The sequence below is a fragment of the Canis lupus genome, chromosome 12 (assembly GCF_048164855.1).
Source record: "Canis lupus baileyi chromosome 12, mCanLup2.hap1, whole genome shotgun sequence".
NCBI classification, from domain to species: Eukaryota; Metazoa; Chordata; class Mammalia; order Carnivora; family Canidae; genus Canis; species Canis lupus.
This window is the reverse complement of record NC_132849.1, coordinates 59,366,334-59,385,516: the sequence shown is the minus strand read 5'-3', so window position 1 is coordinate 59,385,516 and position 19,183 is coordinate 59,366,334. Positions and strand designations below refer to the sequence as shown.

The window sequence follows — 19,183 nt, the reverse complement described above, 5'->3', positions numbered from 1 at the left end:
CAAAATCCTGACCTTCAAGGTCAAGTTCAAGCCCCATCTTCTCAAAGAACCTGTCTGAGACCACCCCAGCCATCCGAGGCTGGACTTGGCACAAGGCAGTGTGTGTTCAACAGCCTCAGCTAAATAAAAATACTCGTTGAGGCAAGCAAACTACTCCAGGAAACTTGTCTGAGCTTTCCTCCCCAAACCTCCAGCCCTGTCCTCATCATCACGACTTGCTTACTCCCTCTGGGTCATCTGAGCAATGGTTCCCAGCATCCTTCTGTATGAACATTGGCTACTACCCAACCCGGTGCCTGAGGAGATGGCTTTCCCTGGGCCCCGCACATCTCCCGCTGCCCAGACGTTCCCGGTGACACCGAGGGCTTTCACGCAAGGCTGTGTCTGATGCATCTCTAAATCCAGAGCAGGGCGGAGACAAGGTCAATATTGTCAGGAATGAGGAAGAAGGTAGATCCGTTCATCAATTGGACTCCCCCAGGAAAAAAAACACTGGAGGTGCTTTACTCTAGTTCTTTAATGCTCAGAAATACAAAGATAACCTTCCACTTAGAAATCTAAGAACATAAACTCAGTCCCCTCCTGACAGAGAGGAAAGCATGACCTCCAAAGCATGTTAGAGGTCAATAGCGCAGAGCCACTAAAGCTGTGTGCCTGAGGCCCCACTCCCAACAGTCCAGGGTGAGACGGGCAGGCAGCAAAAGCAGACAGGACAGGCCGATGGGAAATAGGCCTGCAGTGCGCGTTGTGCGCCTCAGGAGCACCCACACTCCCCGAGTCGGCGTGGTCCCCCGAGTCCTCCTGGTAATGCCTCCCTCTCCCCGGCCATGGTACATGACACCCACATTACTCACTGCACATTCACTCTTGAACTTTATATTCTGCTGTTCTCTTTTCGCACATTGTTCAGAAATAAATGCTGGTGCCCACATTACATTTGGCTTTTAAATAGCCTGCCGCAGAGGAGACTTGCCCAGTGCTCTCCGAACCACACCGGACGGGGCCCAGGCCATTTGCACGGAAGGCAGAAGTTAGAGTCGGTGTGAGCTCACAGGTAATGGCATGTGGAGGCCTGCCCTCGCTCCCGGCACCGCCATCGCCAACCAGGAGCCTTGACGGCATCTCTTAGCTGTTCTCAACTAAGGCTCACTTTTCTAAGAAACACCTTATGTCAGACTTTTTTGGTCTCGGACCACTGCATACATCTCAAAATTAGTGAGCATCCCTAAGAGCTGGCGTTCATGTGAGTTGTATTTGAAGATATTTACTGCACTAGAAATTAAAACTGAGAAAATTTCTGAATATTTTTCAATTTCTTTCAAAAAAACACAATACAGATTCACTACATATTGGCATGAATTTCACATTTTAAGAAAAATAACTGTATTTTCCAAAGCAAAAATCACAGTGAACAGAATGGCAACCGTTTATACTTTTTCCGGGCTCCCAAAATGTCTGAATTAGTGGAAGACAGCTGGATCCTCACATCTGCTCCTGCTTTCAATCTGTGCACTTTGTTGTTTTACTTGAAGGATGTGAAGAAAATTCAGCCTCAAATATGTAGTTGGAGAACAACTTTGTAATAGGCTTCTCAGATCATTGCGGCTATTCCTCTTTGATACTACACCAAAACTCAACGAGTGGTACTTTCTTAAAGGTTAGTTGCAACATAGAGAGTCTGAAACCATATCAATTAATTTTACAAACACTGTTGTATTAAAACCCACTATCATGCAGTTTGAGTATTGTTTTTTGCCTGTTCGTGAATTCGCAACATCATGCATTGGTCATTTGGAAAATACTGATTCACTGAGCTGCGCAGATCCAATGATATGTTGACACATCTCATTAGACAACATCCAGAAATCACAACATTACCTTAACCACTAACCTCATCAGAAAAGTCTGAATCAGGAAGCTATCAGTCTCACAAGTTTTCTAAAATTCTAATTTTCACTGGGAAGTTTCGATTTTACAATTGGCAACAAATATTGTCGATTATTTTTCTTGCAGAAACAGGCTCACTTCACTTATTCTCAAGAAAATGTCTGTGAAACTCCCAGGTCTGAATAACCTAGTTTGTCTGTCAGTTGTCCCATAAACACCAGGCTGCAGGGAAAGCCTGGGCAAAAAACCCAGCGCCTTGCCAGTGACCAATGACATCTGGCCACACGAACAGAACTCAATTCACACCACTGGAGCAATTGCACTTAGGAAAAAAAAAAAGACTTCTTACAGTGTTCGTAAACATTTCTGTTAATGTATCCAAGAGAATCAATTATGATCTTAAAAGAAATGTTACAATTTTTCGGGGAATCAAAATCAGTGAAACCATTTTGATCATTTAATTCTCCTTCATTTAATATTTTTAAAATCATTTAAAATTTTAAAAAAATTTTAGTCAATATGATGCTTCCTTTCACCCTTGTTTTTTCTTTCCTGTCTGAGGTGTTGGAGAACGACGGTGAGGCGGGTACATGTGTCCAGGGGCCTTGGTGCCAGGTTGCTGGCATTGGAATCCCAGCTCTCTCGCTGTCTAGCCATGTGAGTAGAACAAGTTTCCAATTGCTCTGTGCCTCAGTTTCTTCATCTGTGCAATGGAGTAATAATAAAACACCTGCTTGGTGGTGTTGCTGTGAGGATCAAGCGAGCTCTTGACAATGATGTTTCACTAGAGGCATGTTGTCACCTCTGCAGACAGGCTGTATCCCAGGTGCTTTGTGGGAAAGCCTCCAGAACTGGCTGCTTTCCCACCCCCCAGACAGCACATGCCCTCTGTCTCTGGTGCCAGCATGTCCAGGAATCTAGAACAGTTCAACCACAGGCAGCCCCCCTCATTCTCTCCTCCTCCTATCGGTGAGGGGTGACATGAATGAGGAGAGAGAGAGGCCCAGCAACAGGCCCTGATACCTGAGCCCTTCTGGAGGCCTGAGGGGAGCAGGGAGAAGATGGTGGTAGTGGGGGTGCCCAGTACCTTGTGATCCAGGTGATCTGCCATCATCACCTTCCAACAAGGGCATGTGTGACAGGTCTGGTGACCTGGGGAGTGCCCCCCAGGTCTGGTCCAGCAGCTGAGCGTGAAGCTGTGTGGAAGCTCCCACCACAATGAGCACAGCCTCCATGCCCAGAAGGCAGCACACCAGCCCACCCTGCCCTGGGAGGGCCTCCTCCCAGAGGAGCCGTAAGGGATGTGACCCCTTGGCTGGGGACCCACCACAGAGCAGGGGCAGACTCCATCCCACGAGGCACAGAGCTTGGGAACAGGCCTCAAGAGAAAGGGGCAGAGGATAGAGGATAGGCTGCTGGCCACCTTAACCTGACACTCCCTAGAGGAGTGGAGTCAGCACAGGTGACTCAAACAGGAAGTACCTACAAAACCAGTAATAACACTTAGAACCAAAATGGACAGCATGCTCGTGAACGTGGATCTGGGCAGGTAGGCAGAGCCAAGCAGCTCCTCACAGCGCTCCCATTCTGTCCAAGAGGCCCTCCGGGTGTGCTCCTGCCTGAGTCCTGTCCTACCCAACGTTTCTCTCACAAGGAACTTTGGTGACCCTCAAGCTCCAGTAAACTTAGGCCCAGTCTGAGATTCCTTCACTAGAGATGTTTGTCAGCATTGCCTACCACTATTTTCCTGTGAAATGGGAGAAAAAAGTACAAGTCATATATCTGATAAGGGGCTAATAGCTGAAATAAAGAACTCATGCATCTCAATAGCAAAAAACAGAAAAAGAAAACAAAAGGAAAAGAAAAAATCCAATTAAAAATGGGCAGGAGAAAAAAATAAATAAATAAATAAATAAATAAATAAATAAATAAATAAATAAATAAATGGGCAGGAGTTCTGAATAGACGTTTTTCCAAAGAAGACCTACAGGTGGCCAACAGGTACGCAGAATGATGTTCTACATCACTCACCATCAGGGAAATGCAAATCAAAACCACCATAAGGCGGGCATCCGGGTGGCTCAGCGGTTGAGCATCTGCCTTTGGCTCAGGTCATGATCCTGGGGTCCTGGGGTCAAGCCCCACATCGAACTCCCTGCAGGGAGCCTGCTTCTCCCTCTGCCTGTGTCTCTGCCTCTCTCTGTATCTCTCATGACTAAATAAATAAAATCTTTAAAAAAAAGAAAAAGAAAAAAAAACACAAGGCATCACCTCACAGCTATTCAAGGGACTATTATGAAAAAGACTAGAAGTAACAAGCGTTGGCAAGGATACGGTGAAAAGGGCACCCTGTTGGTGAGAATATAGATATATGTATGGGCTATATGGAAACTGGTATGGAAGTCCCTCAAAAAAATTAAAAACAGAACTGCCGCATGATCCAGCAATTCCATTTCTGAATATTTATCCAAAGAAAATGAAAAAACTAACTTGAAAAGATGCACCCCCCTGTTCTTTGCCACATTGTTTACAATTGCCAAGACAGGGAAACCAACCCAAGTGTCCACTGATGGATGAATGGATAAAGAAACTGTGGTATGTCCACGTAGTGGGTTATTACTCAGTCATAAAAAAGAACGAAATCTCATCGTTTGCCACATGAATGGACTTCAAGCGCAATATGCTAAGTGAAACAAGTCAGACATAGAAAGATAAATGATCTCCCCTACACATGGAATTTTAGAAAAAAATTAATTAAAATAAACCCTGCGCTCACAGACAACGAAGCAGAGAACAGATTAGCAGTTGCCAGGGGTGTGGGGTATAGAGTAGGAGAAATGGGTGAACTGTTTTTGGTATTTCATTTGCTCGTTTAAAATAAATTGAGAGAGAGAGCCTTCTCCTCAAGAATCTGACATTATAGCTGGAAGAGGTAGGTAATGAACAATAAACAGAATAGTAAGTAATTATATAACATGTTCAAAAGTGCCACCGAAATCTAGAAACGTAGCTACAGAGATTAAGAGTTGGCAGTTTCAAATGTGGGTAGCCTTTCCTGAGAAAATGACATTTAAACAAAGATGAGAAGGAGGTGAGGTAGTTGTCTGTGTGAATATCTGGGGGAAGAACCTTCCAGATGGAGGGATGGCCTGTGCCAAAGCCCTACGCGGACGCTCATCTGACCAGAAGAAGAGCAGAGAGGGCAGTGGACCTGGAACTGAGTTAGCGATGGAGCGAGGACAGGGAATGACACGGTGCCCAGGCCGTGGGGACCTTCCAGGACATTATAAGGGCTTCACCTTCTGTGCACTGGTGAGTGAGATGGGCGGGCAGGTGCTTTGGAAGGTCTCAAGGACAGGAGCTATGACAGGATGATCTGAAGGCCATCACTGAAATAGCCGAGACCAGAGACAGAAGACCAGTGAAGACGCTACTGCAGTCACCCAGCCAGCCCAAGGAACCTGGTGGCACTGGCCAGGTGGTAATGGCCAGAATCCGTACATGTTTTCAACACCGGTTCAAAGGGATTTTCTGGCTTTCTCCATTCGAGGAAAAGGCATTCATTCTGGGGTTAGTCCAAGTCAAAGAAAAAAAAAAGTTAGTCACTAACAATCATATATATTCATATTAAAACTGTATCCAGGAGACACCCGGGTAGCTCAGTGGTTGGGTGTCTGCCTTCGGCTCAAGGCGTGACCCCGGGGTCCTGGGATCGAGTCCCGCATCGGGCTCCCTGGACGGAGCCTGCTTCTCCCTCTCTCTAGGTCTCTGCCTCTCTCTCTGTGTCTCTCATGAATAAATACATTAAATCTTTTTTAAAAAAAAAACCAATATCCCAAAAAAAATCCCAATAATATCATTTATTACCCATTGTGTTGACAAAAAGAGACACTGAGAAGGCTACAGAGAAAGAAGTACTATTATGCCATCAGACGGGTGTAAATCGGGGTCATCTTTCTGGAGAGGGATTCACTGAATCTACCAACACGTTCAATCCCACACCTTTTCACCCAGCACACCGTTTCCAGCCGCCTACCCCACGGAAACATTCCCATATGTCCACACGTAAAGAAAATGTTCACAAAAAGACCATCACCGCCACCCTGTTTGTAAAAGCAACCAATTGAAATAAACCCACGGGCTTATCACGAAGTGACTGGTCACGTAAACCGTGGGTGGACATACCGCAGATGAGCCCGTAACCCTTGAAATAACTCTTGTAGACATGCACAAGGCCCAGGGGGGCGCCCCGACTTGTCCGCAGGGAACACTTACAGGAGCAGGCAGGTTGAGCAACACAACTGGTTCTGTGTTTTTCCTTCCCTTATAGGTGGAAAAGCAAATCCAGGCATTACTTGTGTCAATATTATCAATGGAGGCTTTTAAGCTTAGGCACAAGAACCTTTAAGATCCCGTCCCGATCATGGATCTGCTGGCCTCAAAGCCGCCCCATCTGTGTCATACCCTCCTCCAGAGTTTCCACTTAACTTGCATTTCATAAAGCTGAAAGCTTCAGGCTCCTTACTAACCTAGGCCCTTTCTAAATAAGTAGTCGTTTCGTGTACCTGATACTATATTTTAAATTTTGCATTTCATCTTAAAGAGGAGCCTAAAAAGTATAAGCCGTATAAACCTGCATCTGCCCTTACAGCTGCTCATGCTGGGGTCCCAGCTCTGCTCGGGAGGAGCAGGACGGCAACACTTCCCATGAAAGCCCTTTGGAGGACTTCCTACAGGCTGAGTGGTGACAACAAGCAAAGGCAAGAAAAGGGGAGCCAAAAACCAATCCCCCCAAAACAAAGAGCTGTCAATAGAGAGACATGACATCAGTGAGACCCCAGAGTCCTTTTCCACACTGTGCCCAGAAGCTGGGGCAATTTTTACAGGAGACCCCATTGGCCTGGAGATCAGACCAGCCATGAACACAAGTGAAATAGGAAGAAAGTCAAGACAGTCTCTAGGGGCGCCGGGGTGGCTCAGTAGTTGAGCGTCTGCCTTCGGCTCAGGTCGTGATCCCGGGGTCCTGGGGTCAAGTCCCACATCGGGCTCCCCACAGGGAACCTGCTTCTCCCTCTGCCTGTGTCTCTGCCTCTCTCTGTGTGTCTTTCATGGATAAATAAACAAATGGGTTTTAACTCTCCAGTCCCCTTGGCAGATGCCCCTCGCAACAGAGATCGGGGAGAGAAACGCACTGAAGCCTAATGTCACTAAGCATTCAGATCTGCTCCCCGGCTCTGATTCCACAGTCACCAGGCAACCGTTGGATTAAGAAGTTCGCCAGGTAGATTTCCCCACACAGAAGAGGGTAAACAGAGCACTCAGCTCTCCGGACCCTTCGACAGATGGAGTTCTCCCTGTAACATAAGAAGCTGACATACCGCGTAGGCACCGGTGCCGTGAGCGTGGTTAATGGGAGCCTGCCCCAGAGAGAGGGGATTTGGGATTTGTCGTCTGAGCCTGCAGAGCCAGCACTCCTGCCCCCGCCCCCGACGGTGAGAATGTGCCCACTGCCGACATGCAGACTGCTGTGGGGCCTTTCACACAGCTGTCATCCAAATCAAGTCTGTCCAAGCCGTGTTGTGCGCTTGGTGACACGCTGTAGCTGGGTGGTGCCTCTAGGTCCTCATCTGTGGGATTATATACAGTCGACTGGCCATCATGCAAGCCAGCTGGCAAGCCTGTGGTACGGTGTGACCAGGCAGTCCCGATCTGAGGTCAGAGCCCGTTGTTAGCAGGTGTGAGGCTACCTAGGCCAGGATCCGTGTCCTCATAGGTACCCACAGAGGGTCATCTCCTCTCCTTCCCTGTCCCTGCTAGAAACTGTCAGAGGAAAGGTGCAAGGCAGCCCCTCGCAGGTGCCATGTGTTTATTTCCAACACCAGGAGTCCTGAATATCGGGCAGGAAATCCCACCCCTGGGGCACGGCTGGCTTCAGAGAGTGTCTCCATCCTCCGCCAGTGGATCTTCGCATCTGTGACCAGGAGATCCAGCGGGAGAAGAAGAGCGAGAGGCCTGCCTGGCTTCTGGAGAGCATGGCTGCCTACTGGGCTGTGCTGGGAAAAGAGAACAGAAGCTGTAGAGGATGAGCAACAGAGCTGGCGCCTCAGAAGATAGCTAGTGGGACAATCTCAGTGACGGCTGACGGCTGGGCCTGGTTAAAATCCACGACGGACACCTCGCTGGACAGCAATGAGACGCCATTGCCAGGTTCACCAAGAAATGAGCAGCCCCCCCTTGAGACTTGGTTCCTTCTGTTCTCATAAGCAGGACATTTTCTTTCTCATTCAAAAGAGATGAAATACAGAGAAATCGAAGAACAGGTACAAAGGCTGTGAAACGCCAAGAGGAGGACACGTGTCTGCTCAAGGTGTCGCACTGGCAGGCCAGGGCCGAGCAGACGAGGAGAGGCAGGGATACCCTGCTCTAGAACGGGGTGTGGGGGCGCTCCAGCTGCAACATCTGTCACCCCACTGCCTCGCCGACCGGCCTGGGTCCCCCGCCCCGCTCACCGCTTCAGGTGCATCCCTCCCAAAGCTGCTCAGGGGGAGAAGATGACCTTCCCCATTCTGGAGTCAAGGGTAGACCGGGAGCTGCGCTCCCCTGCTAGAACCTGCAGACAAGCTCTGCAGGTCCATTTGTAGGAGAGGGTGGGGTAGTCAGGCCCCCACGACCCCAGACACATCCAAGTGAGGCGCGGCACGAGGCGGTCTGCCTTTCTTACAAAAACAACGCTGCCTACACTCATCCATCTCCTACTTCAGCTGGTCAAGGGGCAGCAGTGCACACAGTCCCTGCAGCCTTGCTCCTAACTGGGACAGTCTGGACGCGGCCTACGTGAGCCTCGTAGACAGGTCCCCCGAATAAACTGCGGTGTGTTTGCGAACGATGAAATGATCGGCAGCTGTAGGAATGGACTGTGCTGGAGCCCCGCTCACCTCCAAGAGCCTGCTACACATCCTCGCCTCACCCCGGCCCCGCGGGCCCAGCCGTCCCCACCGCACTTGAAGCCTGGAGCCCTGCCGGCCCCGACCTCCAAGGGCGCAGGGCGCGGGGCTCACCCATGCGCACATCTCAGCGCCCAGCCTCCACTCCACGGGCCCCCCAGGGCACCGCAGGCTCTCGGGGGGCCCTCGTGCTGTTGAGGCAACCTCGTGGCCCTGCTACGGGCCCTGCTCCTCGTGGCGGGATTATTTTTAATCACCTTCAACTCTTAAAAAGACCTCCGACTTTCGACGTGCGAGTGCTGCGCAGAGAATTCTGTCCTTTGAAATACGTGCCACGGCCTCCCCATCTCACCCCGTCACCCGAGGGACAACACAAACTCAGCTCTGGAACCCGGACCCCGGCAGGAGAAGACTCCTTTCCAATTGCGGAAATTGCCCAAGAGGGGCCTCGCTTCCCTCCCACACCCGTGAATTGCAGGCAAGCCGTCCGAGCCATTGTGCGGCGCGCTTCTAAACAGACAGCCTGTCACCATAGCAACACTCACATCTGTCATTACCTCCGAGAGAGAACACCTTTTAAAAGAAATCTACTTAGCAACATGTCATGTTAACTTCTGCGCTTCTTACAGATCCGCTCAGGAATCTAGGCCGCAGTGCCCTGGGATAAACGGTGCCTCCGTGAACAATCTGGAAGGCACTGCCGCAGCCCAAAGTGGCCTCTTCCTCAACCTGCCCCCACCTGTCCTTGGATGAGTCAGGTAGCGCGGCCTCCCCGAAGTCACGCGTACTGCCGTCGTCGCACGCAGGGCGGTTACACAAGCCAGTTGTTATGAACACAACAGCTGTCACCCCGGCGTCGTGCATGCAGCGCCTCTTAATCCTCGGGCCAACCTATGCAGCAGGCGCCCCCCCGCCCCTCAGCGATGAGGAGCCGGGCTCCAGCCACCCCCGCCCCCCACCCTGTGCAGCCTGCTGCCGCGGTGACATCACCAGCCACACCTGGTGGATCTCAACACGCCATCCACACCCTGTGGATCTGCAAATTTTCCCAGCAACTCAGAAAGGAGGAATTTTTTTTTTTTTATCATCATCCCCATTTTATAGACGAGAAAACTACCTTGGAGGAGTGAAGCATCTTGCCCAAGTTCCCCCGAGAGGACAGCGCAGGTGCAGGGAGGCAGGCTCTCCTCCTTGGAGGGAGCCTCGGTCTGCCTCTCTCCGAGCCCGAGAAGAGGCCACCCAGAGGCCTCCCCTGCTCGGTTTCCGAATCAAGTCCGACCTCTTGCACTGGTGAAAACCTTCCCAAGCAGGCCAGTCCGCTGGCTAGGCCCTTGAGTCTCCCAGATTTTACGTGGAACTTTCTGGTGTCCTTGAGGGAAATGAGGACTAGGGAAGCCGGTGTGAGACTTTCATGCACAGCAAACGCAGGGATCACTGGGTAGGCGAGTGGCCTGAGAGTCTGCATTTCCCACCAGCTGCCCAGTGAAGCTGCTGGTCCTTGAAAATAGACAAGGCCCCTCTGTTTAGAAGGAAAGATGTGCTGTAAAAAGGATGTGGTGTTGCCCCCAGGACGACCCAGGACGACCACAGGCTGCATGTTAAGGTCTCGTGTTGCTACGGAAGCCTTAGAGAACGGGAAGGAAACCCGGCTCCCGAGGCTGGGCTGTAAGCTTTAGGAGAATGGCTCTACACCAGGAGCCCCTCTGAGTCACTCCTGATAGTAGAATGTCTTCAGTCCTGATCCCCCAGCACCTGGCCTAGTGCCTGGGATATGCTAGATGCCCAATAAATATTGACTAAAGGAAGGAAGGAAGGAAAAAGGGAGGGAGGGTGGGCTTGATTAAAAAAAAAAAAAAAAAAGGCTTGCAGCAAAGAAGACTCTGAGATGTGATCTATGTTATAAATCACATAACGCTTGTACTGTCCAAGATGGGCTACCCCATGGCCGGTAATTACCTGGTAGAAAGAATTCAGGCTTGCTCATGAAGTCTCATGCATTTCTGTCGCCCCATGGGGTCTAGTACCTACCTTGCATATACTGACTACATCAGCCTTCCAGAACCAAGAAACTTCTGGATATTGGAAAGATGTAACTTTAGGACCTGTGACAAATTGTTCGTGTGTCAATTTGGCTGGGCCCACAGATATTTGGCCAAACATTATTCTGGAAGCTCCTACGAGGATGTTTACAGATGAGATTAACATTGAAATTGGTGGATTTTGAGTAAGCAGATTGCCCTCCCTAATGGCGGTGGGTCTCATCTGATCCGTTGAAGGGCTGAGGAGAACGAAGACAAACGTCCGTCCCCCAGACCAGAGGGAAACTGGCCAAAGAGGGCCTTTGGATTTGAAATGCAGCATCAGCTCTTCCTTGGGGTCTCCAGGCTGATGGCCCACCTTGCAGATTTTGGACTTGCTAGTTTTCTTAATCATGTGAGCCAGTTCCTTAAAATCTCTCGCTTGCCCACTCACATATATACATATATACGAAATACATGTATGACATACACATGTTAGACGCACACACCCCCCTTATCGGTTCTGTTTCTCTGAAGAACCCCGGCTAATACAGAGCCAACAGGAACTATATCTTGTAGCAGACGGTAAACACTGCTTATCCCAGAAGATACTAAAGAATAACACACAGGCTGGAACGGAGGCTGAGTACCCTCGTGGCTAGTGAACTAACAAGTCACAGGACATCTCTAAACCCAGGGAACGAGGGGCTTGCCTTCCGACAGTGACTGTCAAGCGGCTGCCCCCCACCCCCACCCCCACCCCCAAATGGATCCTCGGGTTACACTTTGAGAATCACCATGGCACAGGCGTCCTTGGAGGGACAGTCTCGGCCACAGTGAGGCAACCAGTATATTCTAAAATACAAGATGAGTTCTTTTTACATGCCCTTCGAACATCAGGCGGGTCCTATGAAGCCATATTTGACCATCTTCGGCCTATAAAGAAGACGATTTTGTAGAGTTAACCGAATCCATCTACTTGGGGCTCATCCTTCAGACAGCACTGAATAAAGGCCCCCTGACACCCAGAGTCCTCTCTCTTACAGATCCTCTAGGAGGTTCTGTGCAGGTTGGCGCTGTCGCTTCCTCTCCCCATCCTGGGTCCTGATCCACCAAGGGCTGGCAGTAACTGCGCTGCCCCCTTGGGACTGAGGCAGGACCCAGAGGAGGGGACGTGCATAAGCACCCGTGGTGCGCCTCTCCTTGCAGCCTGCGCCGCTGTGAGGCGTCAACTGTGTTCTCATTCTTCATTGGAAGGTGCTACAGAAACACCCCTATTCCTCGTTTCCTGAGGCACGTGGGCTGCTGGAAACTCTAGGGCCTGGCCTTACCTGGTGTTTACAGACCCTCCTACCTCAAGCAGTCAGAGGCTGGAGACCACCTGAGGGCGGGGCCGTGCCACATTCACCATCTCCCCAGGGCCCATGACACTAGGCATGAGACACAGCACAGGTGATAAGTGAAGAAAGGGAGGAGGGAGGGAGGGGGGAAGGGGGAGGGGGGAGAGATTTGTCCCAGCCTAGATCCCCCTGACCCCTCCCTCCAAGCACCTGCCACCTGAGGCTGTAAGGCCAGACGCACCCCACGGAGGAGGAGCTAGCTCCCACCACCCTTCCCTGGGACTGCTGCCAATTCACCCCTGACCCCTGGCTCCTGCCACCCAAGCAAGCCCACTGGCCCCCACTTCTCGCAGCCCACACAACATGTAGATTCCAGGCCTGGAAACCAGCTCCAGTCTTCACCCCCTGGACACCCGGCTCGCCCAAAGCCCTGGGCTGGACAAGAGGGAGAGCATACGGCACTGCCAAGTGGCTTCTGCACCCTTCCTGAGGCCACACGCCATGCCCTGGGGCCCTTCTGTGGGCACGAGCGGCCCACCCTCAGCCCTGCCTCATCTCCTGCCTGGCTTCCAGAAGCCTCGCAGGTCCCACACACACGCACCACCCAGATGGTGAGCCCTGGGCTACATACCCAAGTGCACGCCCCTGCCTCCAACCAGAGGACCTCACCAGCCACCATCTGCCAAGGGCCGGGGGCGGGGGGCGGGGGCTCCGGACACTGGCAGGAACCAACATGAATGGGCTGGAAAAACCGTCGTGGGAGGGAGGGAGGGTAGAGGCAAGAGGCCGAAGACTGTGTCCGGGGAGAGAAGCCACCGCGGTGGCCCAGGCCCAGCTCTCGGGCCCATCGTGCTAGGAGCGATCTAAGGACCTGGGCACAGAGCGCTTTACAACCTCAGTGGATTATTGTTCGGGTGGCAAATATCCCCACAGAGACGTCCCTTCGGTTTTGCTTAATAATTACTATTTAGAGGAAGTCGCGGCCACACACGCATGGAGCAGACGCTGCATCTGACCGGTGTTCCTGAGAAGGTCAAGACGGGGAGAAAGGAAAGGTCCCTGGGGAGAAGAGAAGCAACCACCCTATTCCAGAATCAAAAAATGAGCACAGACGTCAGAACCCCGGGGTTGGGGCAGATAACAAGCCCGCGTGGACCCGCCCTCCCTGGAGGGGAGCGGGGTCCGCTGCCCGCTGTGCGCTGTACCTTCTCCGCGGGCGGTGCTTCCACCCGCCAGCCTTCTCCGCCACCAGCATCGCAGACCAGGCTGGGCGCGGGGACAGACCCCCGCTGGAGATCACTCCGACCAGAGGCCGGGGCTTTTCAGGCTTCTCCAACCCTCTCCCCGGAGGAGCAGGAAGCACGTAACCACGGTTGTTTCCCCTCCTACCCAACGCCCTAAAGACAGGCCGCACCGTCCCCCTTGGCCCCCGGGAGGCCCCCGAGGGTGGGGAGGCCGCCTCCTGCTGACCGAGGCCTGGCCCGGCCTCCACCTGCTGCACGCAGGGCCGGCTTAGCCAGCACCCATGGGACCCCGCATTCACCGGCACAGCCCCCCCGCGATGCGGGCTGTGCACCCACACACCTCGCCCGACAGCGCACGCCTGCTAGGAAGCCCAGCATTTCATTAAAGAAATCGGGCGCGGAGTCGGTGGCTTTAGCTCCCACAGAGATGGGAGGCTCTTGGCAGCCAAAGGGGTACCGGCCGCTTAGACGCTGATCCTCCGCAGGCCCACGGTGCAGCCAGAAGCCCCGCCCGGAACCAAACAGGCTGAAGCAACAGCCCCGGTACCTGAGTGTCCTTGCTCTTCACTCGCCTCATCCCCTCCTTCGTGGGCCCGCCTGTCTCTCCCACTAATGCGTGTCACGTTCATCTGCTTCACACCTCCCAGGCCATCGAAGGTGCTTCTCGAACACAGAGGGAGACAAAGGAACGATGGAACAATGAGCTGCCGCGCGGTCACAGGAGCAAGGAGGGAGGTGAGGCCCCGAGGGGACGTCCTTGCCCGTGTGCCCCCCGCCCCCGCCCCCGCCCCGGGACCCTGTCTGCCCAGGGCCGGCCGAGAACGGGCTCCCGCAGAAGCAGCAAGGTTAGGGACCTGAGCGGGTTTCCAGCTCCCGAGGCTCCCGGGCCCAGGGAGAGGCAGCTCTGCTACGTCGAAGGGCCAGCAGCATCTGGATTTGCTGGGGTGGCAAAGACGCACCCACGAAATGAAAATGCACATTCCTGGGCCCCGCGGAGTCGCCATCTCTGCGTTCTCCACTGAGGATGAAGCCAGGGATCTGCACTTTTACCAGGCGACTCCCAGCTCGTGCAACACGAGTAGCGCTGCCGTGAAAACATCCCACGCCCTCCGTGACCAGGGCCCTCCCAGGGCACCCACACCAAGGCTCCTGCACCCCCAGACCCGAGCGTTAGCAGCTTCCTGGCTCCGCCTGCCCCTCCCTCTCTGATACCTGCTCCTCGGTGAAGCCACAGCCGCAGGGCGCCCTGTCTTCTGACCCTGGCCTCATGCCCTCCCCTCCACCCCATCCTTGCAGAGTCCCACCCCGGCACCCAGGACATCATGGGGGCCTGACTGGCTCCCCCACCAGCCTCATGTTAGCCTTCACTGAGCCTCAGACAGGGTAGATGGCAAGTAAATGTTTATTGAACAAACAGATGGATCTTTATTACTTCCCTCCAGGAACTCGCTTGCCCCAAACACACAGCCTGTGACAAAACAAAGCCTAACCGGACTTCTTGCTTGATTCCAGTTTGCAAGCTGTGTGCATTTCCATGTCTCTGAACCCGGCGCCTGGCATTCCCCGTCTTCCCTCCCTCATCACACAAGAACTAAGCCTCGGCTTAAATGCCACATCCTCTGGGAACCCTTCTTTGATCCCCTCTTGTTCATACAACGAACATTTCCCGAGTGTCCACCCTGGCTTGGGCCCTTTACTGGGCCGAGAACAAGTGAGAACAGGCAGGAAGGGTACCTGCCTGGCCCCTCGAGGAGCAGCCAAATGCCACAGGGATGTGTGCCCCCAGCGTCTCCTGGTACCTCTGCCAGAGTCCTTTTTCGAAGCCATTTCCCTCCTACATCCTTTAATTACAGATCACACGTGTAACACGCATGCACACAAGCGCAGCTTCTGAGCAAGCACTGAGTCATGCTCATTAACCCCCATACTTAGAAGGACAGGTTCCTCCAGAAAGGTTTGTTGAGGTTTGTTGAACAAACAAACCCGAGAAAGACACAGCAGGGGGATCTAGGTGAGGCTAAAACTGAAAGCAGACACCCAGTAAAGCCACGATGAGATCCCCCCACACACGTCCGAGCGTGGCCCAAACCCAGAGCGTTGACAACGCCAAGTGTCGGCGAGGACGGGGAGCCGCAGGGACGCTCGCTCACCACGGGCGGGAATGCAGAGTGGTGCGGCCACTTTGGAAGACAACTGGGTGATTCCTTACAAAACTAAACACGCTGTGACCGTAGGATCCAGCAGTCACGCTCCCGAAGGAGTTGAGGACTTGCATCCACATGAAACCTGCACACGGATGCATAGAGCAGCTTTATTCCTAATTGCCCAGGTGCAGAAGCACCCAAGCTGTCCTTCAGCGGGTGAGCAGGTAATCACCTGTGAACCACCCAGACAATGGAGTAGTAGCACTAAAAGGAAATGAGCCAAAAAATAAAAATAAAAATAAAAATAAAAATAAAAATAAATAAAAAAATAAAAAAGAACAAAAAAAAGAAATGAGCCATAAGCGGTGAGAAGACTTGGAGAAACCTTAAATGCGCATCTCTAGGTGAACTAATCCAATCTGGCAAGACCACGCGTTGCAAGATTCCAACTACGTGACATTCTGGAAACGGTGAAACTGGATTCAGTGAGAAGACCCATGGTTCCGGGGGTTGCGGGGAGAGGGGAGGGATGAATAGGCACAGAGGGCTTCTAGGGCCGGGAAGCTACTCCGGGGGGCCTGACAATGGAGGACACACGCCCTTATGCCTTTGTCCAAGCCCACGGGACGTACAACCCTAAGAGCAGACCTCGACGCCGACCGTGGACTCTGGCTGATAATGCTCGCCGTGCGTCACTGTCAGTCCGTCAACTGTTTAAGGAACGTCCCACTCCAGTGGGGGAGGCCGTATGTGCGTGGGGGCAGGACGTATGGGGGAAGTTTCTGTACCTTCTTCCTAATTTTACTGTGAACCTAAAACTGCTCTAAAACAAAGTCTTTAAAAAGTTTTTCAAGAATAGCATCCATCATAATAGAAGCCACACTTTGCCTTACTCCTACCAGTGACAAAAGCAAGGTCCCCAGTTATAAACGTCAGAGCTGGAAGCGCAGCAGCTTCACCTGGCTGTGAGCCCACACTCGCTCTGGCACCAGCCCGTCGGCAGACGGGGCAGCAGGATCTGGAGCTGGCCTTCCCAGGCTGCCGAGGGGCTCCAGCTACCCAGGGGTCCTGGGGCAGGTCATGCCAGCCGCCTACCACCCACAGGGGACTTCACGAGACAGGAGCTGCTGAGAGCCCTGGGCCATGGCGTGGACCCTCAGCAGCCTGCAAGGGGGGTGACATCCCGCACAGAGTGAGAAATGGGACAGCACAGGCCGTGGAGTCCGACTGCTGGGTACAGATACGGGCTTCTGCCTCTCGCCAGCTCTGTGACCTTGGGCTCGTTACTTCACTCTTTTGTGCCTCAGTTTCCCCATCAGTAAAATGGGGTCATCACGCTTTCTCCGCCGTAAGACTGCTGCGCCATTTAGATAAGGTGATACGTGCAAGCGCTCCGTGGAGCAGGGGGGAGGACGCCTGCCAGGGGCGCCTGCTGTTCTTACAATCAGCTGTCACTTAGCAAGCACGGTGCCAGACCCGCTGTGTTCCTCAGCTTACCTCATCCTCACCCACCTCCAAGGAAGCATGACAGGCAGTCTCTGTGCTCAGAGGACTGTCCCAAGGCCACCCAGGTAATGAGAGGGATCTGGACCCCAGTGCCCTGCCTGCAAAGCTGCCATATCGCCCGGCCTTCTGGGGTCAAAGTTCCCCGCGGAAGACGCATCGGCCCGCAGTGAGCAGCCCGCCGAGCTGGCTGGAACATTCCTCAGATGGTTGTGATCTGGGCACAGTGATGACCTGGCTGCAAGAGGGGGGCCGAGTAGGGGGTGGGCTGGACAGAAAAGCCTCAGGTAATGTAAATGGAAACTCGAGCCCACAGCCCTGCACCTGGTGTTTTTGCATTTCCCAAGACAGCTGAAGGGATTGTGTATGAAGCTTCACACCACAGAGGAAACCCATCTGGAGCCATCAGGGCAGCTGGGCCGGGTCCCAAAGCCGCCTCAAGTCCTGGCCTAGAAATTTGGTGAGTGCGGGAGCTTATTGGAATGCTGCCCCCTCGGGTCACCCGGAGCCCAGCTGGAGTGACCCTGACCTCAGCTGAAAGGGGGTCTCTTCCCACAGGGCACTCCCACTCCAGCCTGGGGGATCCCTCTTGGCTCCAGGGAGGCGGGAGCAATGCCCTGTCCCCATAGGCTCCCGGGGAGTCAAAGGAAGACCCCAAGGCCACTTGTCCAGGCTGCACGGAGCTGTGCCAGGGTGGCCACCCCCCGGGCCCCCTGTGTGTCTGGCTCCTTCTGACACCAACTGTGCAGGCAGCACACACCAAAGACACAGGCATCCTGAGGGAAGCGGTGCTCACACCGATTACGTAAGCTGCCCAAGGTCACATCTAACTGGAAGAACCGGGACTGGACCCGGGCCCGACTCCAAGGCCCTGGCACCTTCCCTGAGCCTCTCTGAACAGGAACCACAGTTTGGGGAAACCAGCCCGAATATGTCGCCGGGCACTGGCCACCCCCCAGCACAGAGCGCGAGCCTTGGCGCTCCGGGGAAACCCCAGACACCAGAAGACCAGGTCCGTGGCCTCGAGCTACAGTGAGTTGTGGGGCAGCAGTGCAAGAGCACGAGCGAGCGAGCCAAATTCCTGCATCAGCAGGGCTGGCCCAGCTGTGTCAGACAGACAGACAGGCACGTGCAGCGCGGTCAGGGCCGGTAAAGCTGGAGGAGCCCTCAGCAGCTGTGCGGGTGTGGGGTGCAGTCGGCCCGCGCGATGCCCGCCCGAGGTGGCCGCAGGGGACGAGGAAGTCCAGTGGCAGGCGGGCCGAGCCAGGACCAGGCCCCCCAACACAGCTGCAGGAGGAAGGTGGCCAGGAGGCCCTCCAACCCCAGTCAGAAATTTTTATTTGAAATGAGAGGCGGAGGGAGAGCGCCCTGCAGGGACACACACCACAAGGGCGCTGGGCAGAGGCGGGATCTCGTGGCTCCGTGTGTGTCCCTGCGGGCAGCAAGCACGCAAGGGGTTCAGAGGACGCCCCCCGACTGCCCCGCTCTGGTAAGCTGGGCGGCAGTGCCCCAGATCGGTGTCCAGCCCCACTGTATCCGGGCCTGGGCCCCACTGCCCCCAGTCCCCCGAAAAGGTATGGCCATATTTGTTTGACTTACCTATTTACCACTCCCCCCAAAACAGACTCATGCCCCACAGGTGCCCCAGTTCCACAGGCTGCTCAGACTTGAGTGACAAAGCCCACCCCCCGTCTCCTGGACCCCCTTCCAAGAGGTGCCCCAAGGAACAGCAACGGGCCTGAGGCCCTGACGGCCACTCCCCCAGGAGCACAAGGCTCAAGGTCCCAAAAGGCAGATCAAGGCCGGAGGTGGATAAATGGGCTTCAGGGTCAAGAACCACTCACCACTCCCCAAGTCCACTCACGGCGAGCGCAGGCACACAGGACCCCTGGCTGCCTCTCCAACCTGTCCCCCCCGAACTGTGCCCCCCCGGCCTGCCACCCCGCCTCCAAGACTCTCCCTGTCCCTGCACTCAGGGTCCCTGGTCGCCTGGCGGATTCAGAGGCCACGACCTCCAAAGGGGGTGACAGCAGCCCAGCGAGCAGCCTCGAACTTTTGCTCCGACACCAGCCCTGCGTCGTCAGGCAAACTGCCAGGAGCGGC

The 19,183-nt window shown here is 53.9% G+C and overlaps 1 long non-coding RNA gene across 7 annotated transcripts in view; it reads right to left on the bottom strand.

Moving 5' to 3' along the window:
* Positions 1-19,183, bottom strand: part of LOC140601793 (uncharacterized) — a 277,650-nt gene that overhangs the window by 250,748 nt on the left and 7,719 nt on the right. For 3 of the 7 annotated variants that reach the window (XR_012004890.1, XR_012004873.1, XR_012004880.1), the window contains exon 1: positions 13,395-13,596. The exons of 2 other annotated variants lie outside the window; for them this stretch is intronic. This is a non-coding gene — a long non-coding RNA (uncharacterized lncRNA). Of the gene's footprint in view, positions 1-13,394; positions 13,598-19,183 lie in introns of those variants that run through there. 2 more of the 7 variants (XR_012004878.1, XR_012004885.1) reach the window with 1 other exon arrangement.